The following is a 6,666-nucleotide window of genomic DNA, read 5'->3' on the forward strand; positions in this document are numbered from 1 at the left end:
CGCCTTCAGCCGCGTGTCGGGCGGAGAGTTGGTGCCATGCTGCTGGACGGGTGGGTGAAGAGGGGGGACCATGTTCGAATTCACCCCTGGGACACTGGCTGGTTCCAGCATTTATTGCCCATCCCTAGTTGCCCTTGGAGGGCAGTTGAGAGTCAACCACATTGGCTGTGGCTCTGGGGTCACGTGTAGGCCAGACCGGGTAAGGACAGCAGATTTCCTTCCCTAAAAGACTGACGCTCGCGTCCCCCGGGAAACTGCGTCTCCCGGCGTCGCGGGGACCGACTCCGATGGACCGGCCTGTCGCGCCCCGGGGGCTGCCTTTCCCTCAGCGGAATGCGGGGAGGGGGGGGGGGGGGAGTGGGGAGGGGGTGGGGGGACAGTGTGAGGGGTGTGGGGAAGGGAAGGAGGGATGTGGGTTGAGGGGGAGGGTTGGAGTGGAGGGTGGCTGGGGCGAGGAGGGGGGGGGGGTAGAAGGGGTACAAAGTCCGGCAGAAAGCGGTAGCTCATGTTGTCTTGTCTCTCGACCAGGTTACTATATCCACCAGGACGCCGGTAACCTCCTTCCCGGCCGGTTTATCCGTCTCGAGAGCCCAGCCGTGACTGTCAGAAGCGATGGAGCATGCGTCCAGTTCTCCTACTACCTGTACGGCCCCTTTCCTGCCGACGGGGCGATGCTCAGGGTGCTGCTGCGGGAAGGGGAGAGGGAGACGCCATTGTGGAATCGGACTGTGCCCCAGAGCCACGCCTGGTTGCAGGGGGCCGTCACCATCCCGGGCCAGACGGGCAGGACCATCAAGGTGAGGGAGCGCGCACGGGCACTTCGCTGGCGCATTGGGTGGTTCCCATTGGGCACCTCCCTGGGATGGTGGGGGGGCGGGGGGGTGGGGTGGGGGGGTGGTGGTGGAATTGGGCGTTGGGGATTGGTGAAAGTCTCTCCATCTTCTGATCTGACCCCATTCATAGAGTCAGAGAGGTTTACAGATGGAAACAGGCCCTTCGGCCCAACTTGTCCATGCCGCCCTTTTTTTGAAAACCCCTAAGCTCATCCCAATTGCCCACATTTGGCCCATATCCCTCTATACCCATCGTACCCATGTAACTGTCTAAATGCTTTTCAAAAGATAAAATTGTACCCACCTCCACTACTGCCTCTGGCAGCTCGTTCCAGACACTCTGAGTGAAAAAATTGCCCCTCTGGACACTTTTGTATCTCTCCCCTCTCCCCTTAAACCTATACCCTCTAGTTTTAGACTCCCCTACCTTTGGGAAAAGATGTTGACTATCTAGCTGATCTGTGCCCCTCATTATTTTATAGACCTCTATAAGGTCACCCCTCAGCCTCCTACGCTCCAGAGAAATAAGTCCCAGTCTATCCAGCCTCTCCTTATAACTCAAACCATCAAGTCCCGGTAGCATCCTAGTAAATCTTTTCTGCACTCTTTCTAGTTTAATAATATCCTTTCTATAATAGGGTGACCAGAACTGTACACAGTACTCCAAGTGTGGCCTTACCAATGTCTTGTACAACTCCAACAAGACGTCCCAACTCCTGTATTCAATGTTCTGACCGATGAAACCAAGCATGCCGAATGCCTTCTTCATCACTCTGTCCACCTGTGACTCCACTTTCAAGGAGCTATGAACATGTACCCGAGATCGCTTTGTTCTGAAACTCTCCCTAACGCCCTACCATTAACTGAGTAAGTCCTGCCCTGGTTCGATCTACCAAAATGCATCACCTCACATTTGTCTGAATTAAACTCCATCTGCCATTCGTCAGCCCACTGGCCCAATTAATCGCCAGTCACCACCTCCCAACGTGTGACAATAATAAACCAAATCAAGCCAAAATAGTAACCTTCGATATTCCACACCCAACTGAATTGGGAAGGCAGACCCTCGGGCCTCAGTCCCTCCATTCCCCTGTCCCTCAATTCCTCAGTCCCTTGGTTCCTCACTCCCTCGGTTCCTTGGTCCCTCAGTCCCTCGGTTTCTTGGTCCCTCAGTTCTTCGGTCCCTCGGGCCCTCAGTTCCTCAGTTCCTCGGTCCCTCACTCCATCACTCCCTCGGTCCCTCGGTTCCTCAGTCCCTCGGTTCCTTGGTTCCTCAGTCTCTCAGTCCCTTGGTCCCTCAGTTCTTCGTTCCCTCACTCCCTCGGTCCCTCAGTTCTTTGCTCCCTCAGTCCCTCAGTCCCTCGGTTCCTCTGTTCCTCAGATCTTCGGTCCCTCGGTCCCTCAGTTCCTCAGTCCCTCAATTCCTTGTGCCCTCGGTTCCTCGGTCCTTGGGTTCCTTGCTCCCTCGCTCCCCTGCCTCCTCACTCCCTTGGTCCCTCACTCCCTCAGTCCCTCGCTCCCTCAGTTCCTTGATTCCTCAGTTCCTCGGTTCCTCACTCCCTGGCTCCCTCACTCCCTCAGTTCCTTGATCCCTCAGTTCCTCACTCCCTCTCTCCCTCGCTCCCTCAGTCCTTCGCTCCCTCAGTTCCTTGATCCCTCAGTTCCTCGGTTCCTCACTCCCTCGCTCCCTCACTCCTTCGGTTCCTTGATCCCTCAGTTCCTCACTCCCTCTCTCCCTCGCTCCCTCGCTCCCTCAGTCCCTTACTCCCTCGGTCCCTCAGTCCCTCGGTCCCTTGCGCTCTGGAGGTTGTCACTGAGTTACGTGACCTTTCCCATAAATCATTGCACTGTTCCAAGATTCAGCCTCGTGGCTACTGGGGGAAATGGAAGTCACGAATCTGGCATTCTCCCCAACTGAGGGGCGGCACAGGGGTTGGCACTGCTGCCTCACAGCGCCAGGGCCCCGGTTAAAGTTAAAGTTTATTCATTCGTCACAAGTAAGGCTGACATTAACACTGCAATGAAGTTACTGTGAAAATCCCCCTAGTCGCCACACTCCGGCGCCTGTTCGGGTAACACTGAGGGAGAATTTAGCACGGCCAATGCAACCTAACCCGCACGTCTTTCGGACTGTGGGAGGAAACCGGAGCACCCGGAGGAAACCCACACAGACATGGGGAGAACGTGCAGACTCCGCACAGACAGTGACCCAAGCCGGGAATCGAACCCGGTTCCCTGGCGCTGAGAGGCACTGTGCCAGGTTTGATTCCCGGATCACTGACTGTGCGGAGTCTGCACGTTCTCCCCGTGTCTGCGTGGGTTTCCTCCGGGTGCTCCGGTTTCCTCCCACAGTCCGAAAGACGTGTTGGTTAGGGTGCATTGGCCGTGCTAAATTCTCCCTCAGTGTTGCCCGAACAGGTGCCGGAGTGTGGCGACACGGGGAATTTAAGAACATAAGAACATAAGAAATAGGAGCAGGAGTAGGCCATCTAGCCCCTCGAGCCTGCCCCGCCATTCAATAAGATCATGGATGATCTGACGTGGATCAGTACCACTTACCCGCCTGATCCCCATAACCCTTAATTCCCTTACCGATCAGGAATCCATCCATCCGCGCTTTAAACATATTCAGCGAGGTAGCCTCCACCACCTCAGTGGGCAGAGAATTCCAGAGATTCACCACCCTCTGGGAGAAGAAGTTCCTCCTCAACTCTGTCTTAAACCGACCCCCCTTTATTTTGAGGCTGTGTCCTCTAGTTTTAACTTCCTGACTAAGTGGAAAGAATCTCTCCGCCTCCACCCTATCCAGCCCCCGCATTATCTTATAAGTCTCCATAAGATCCCCCCTCATCCTTCTAAACTCCAACGAGTACAAACCCAATCTCCTCAGCCTCTCCTCATAATCCAAACCCCTCATCTCCGGTATCAACCTGGTGAACCTTCTCTGCACTCCCTCCAATGCCAATATATCCTTCCTCATATAAGGGGACCAATACTGCACACAGTATTCCAGCTGCGGCCTCACCAATGCCCTGTACAGGTGCATCAAGACATCCCTGCTTTTATATTCTATCCCCCTCGCAATATAGGCCAACATCCCATTTGCCTTCTTGATCACCTGTTGTACCTGCAGACTGGGCTTTTGCGTCTCATGCACAAGGACCCCCAGGTCCCTTTGCACGGTAGCATGTTTTAATTTTGCACGGTAGCATGTTTTAATAACTTCATTGCAGTGTTAATGTAAACCTTGACACTAATAAACAAACTTTAAATTTAAAAAAAACTAATATAAACCATGATTTTGACAACATTCCAGTGTCAGGAATCAGGTAGTTTTGTTAATTGGAGGCTTGTTTTATTATCCTGGACTCTGAAGCCTGAGGCCTAGTACCCTCTCTCTCGGGGTTGGGGGCCCTGGGCCTCAGGCCTTCTCCCCGAACCAGAGTCAGGTTCCGGCGAGCAAGGCACTGGTTACCAACGAGAATTCTTCCTCCTTCTCACCGACAGGTCTTCTTTGATGCCGTCCGGGGACAAAGCAGTGAAGCACGCGTGGCTCTGGACAATGTCGCCATAACAACGGGGCCTTGCTTTGGTGAGTGGAAACCAAGCCTGCTGAGGATGGGAACTCAGGCGGATTAGCCGAATTTGCCGACACACAAACCACGGGATCCCTCCATTTCTGCTCAAGTCATCACTGACTCTCCGAAAGAGCATTCCACTCAGGCCCTATCCCCCTAACCCCATAAATTTAACATGGCCAATTCACCTAGCCTGCACATCTTTGGACACTAAGGGGCAATTTAGCATGGCCAATCCACCTAACCTGCACATCTTTGGACATTAAGGGACAATTTAGCATGGCCAATCCACCTAACCTGCACATCTTTGGACATTAAGGGACAATTTAGCATGGCCAATCCACCTAACCTGCACATCTTTGGACACTAAGGGGCAATTTAGCATGGCCAATCCACCTAAACTGCATATCTTTGGTCACTAAGGGGCAATTTAGCCTGGCCAATCCATCTAACCCACACATCTTTGGACACTAAGGGGCAATTTAGCATGGCCAATCCACCTAACCTGCACATCTTTGGACAGTCAGAGGCAATTTAGCCTGGCCAATCCACCTAACCTGCACATCTTTGGACAGTCAGAGGCAATTTAGCATGGCCAATCCACCTAACCCGCACATCTTTGGACAGTCAGAGGCAATTTAGCATGGCCAATCCCCCTAACCTGCACATCTTTGTAGACTTTGGGCGGCACGGTAGCACAGTGGGTTAGCGCTGCTGCTTCACAGCTCCAGGGACCCGGGTTCGATTCCCAGCTTGGGTCACTGTCTGTGTGGAGTTTGCACATTCTCCTCGTGTCTGCGTGGGTTTCCTCCGGGTGCTCCGGTTTCCTCCCACAGTCCAAAGATGTGCGGGTTAGGTTGATTGGCCATGCTAAATTGCCCTTAGTGTCCTGAGATGCGTAGGTTAGAGGGATTAGTGGGTAAATATGTAGGGATATGGGGGTGGGGCCTGGGTGGGATTGTGGTCGGTGCAGACTCGATGGGCCGAATGGCCTCTTTCTGTACTGTAGGGCTTCTATGATGACTAAAGGGCAATTTAGCATGGCCAATCCACCTAACCCGCACATCTTCATAGACTAAAGGGCAATTTAGCCTGGCCAATCCACCTAACCCGCACATCTTTGGACACTAAGGAGCAATTTAGCATGGCCAATCCACCTAACGTACACATCTTTGGACACTAAGGGGCAATTTAGCATGGCCAATCCATCTAACCCGCACATCTTTGGACACTTAGGGGCAATTTAGCATGGCCAATCCACCTAACCTGCACATCCTTGGACACTAAAGGTCATACAGCATAAATATATTCTGGGAGAGAGAATTCAGGGGAAGAAATCTCTCTTCATCTCAATCCAAAATGGCCGCCCCCTCATCCTGAGACTGCGCCACCCCGACCCTCGGTGTTTTAGATTCCCCCGGCCAATCTCTCAGCCTCCACCCTGTCAAAGCCCCTCCGCATTTGGGAGATTCCGTCGAGATTGTCTTCTGAACCCCAGAGGATGTGGACCCTAATTTGCTCAGTCTCTCGTTCTCGGGCAGCCCAGGGGCCCAATCTAGCGAACCTTCCCTGCCCTGTCTCCAACGCAAGACTTTCCTTCCTCAAGACGTGGAGGCCACAAGCCATGAACGCCGCTCCAGATGTGGCCGCAGCTGTGCGACGGCGGCAAGGCTTCCGCGTTGGTGTACTTCCCAACGCCCCTGTGCAACCAAAGCCAACGCGCCAATGGCCTTCCCAGTCGGGTGCCTTACCCGCGTGCTAAGTTCTCCCCCTACAAGCCCACCCTATCGAGAGCGTGGCGCTGACTGTGTTCCTTGCCCCGTTGCCCCCACAGCGTGTATCAGCGGCTGCGACTTTGACGAGGGCATGTGCGGATGGACCACGGAGATGCCCGTGGGCGATGGACAGGATGAGGGCTGGATCCAGGGAATAGGCCAAGCTGTCGACTTCACAAAACCCGGCTGTAAGGAAACACCTTTCTACTTATTCACTCTCGGGGACGTGGGGGGGGGGGGGGGCGGGGGGGGGGGGGGGGGGGGGGGTGGGCGGGGGGCGGTGGGGGGGGGGGGGTTTTGGGTTGGGAATATCAGCCAGTGAATGGCCCCCCCCACCTTCATCCCTCCCCGTCATGGGTGTGAGTCGCTGTAACAGGCGCTGAGTGACATCTGTCTCTCCCGTTCCAGTTGGCTTGTACATGCTGATCGATCCCGAGTTCAACCAGCCAGGACACAGGTTCCACTTGAAGAGTCCGGCAG

This window comes from Mustelus asterias, unplaced genomic scaffold (assembly GCF_964213995.1).
Source record: "Mustelus asterias unplaced genomic scaffold, sMusAst1.hap1.1 HAP1_SCAFFOLD_2314, whole genome shotgun sequence".
NCBI classification, from domain to species: Eukaryota; Metazoa; Chordata; class Chondrichthyes; order Carcharhiniformes; family Triakidae; genus Mustelus; species Mustelus asterias.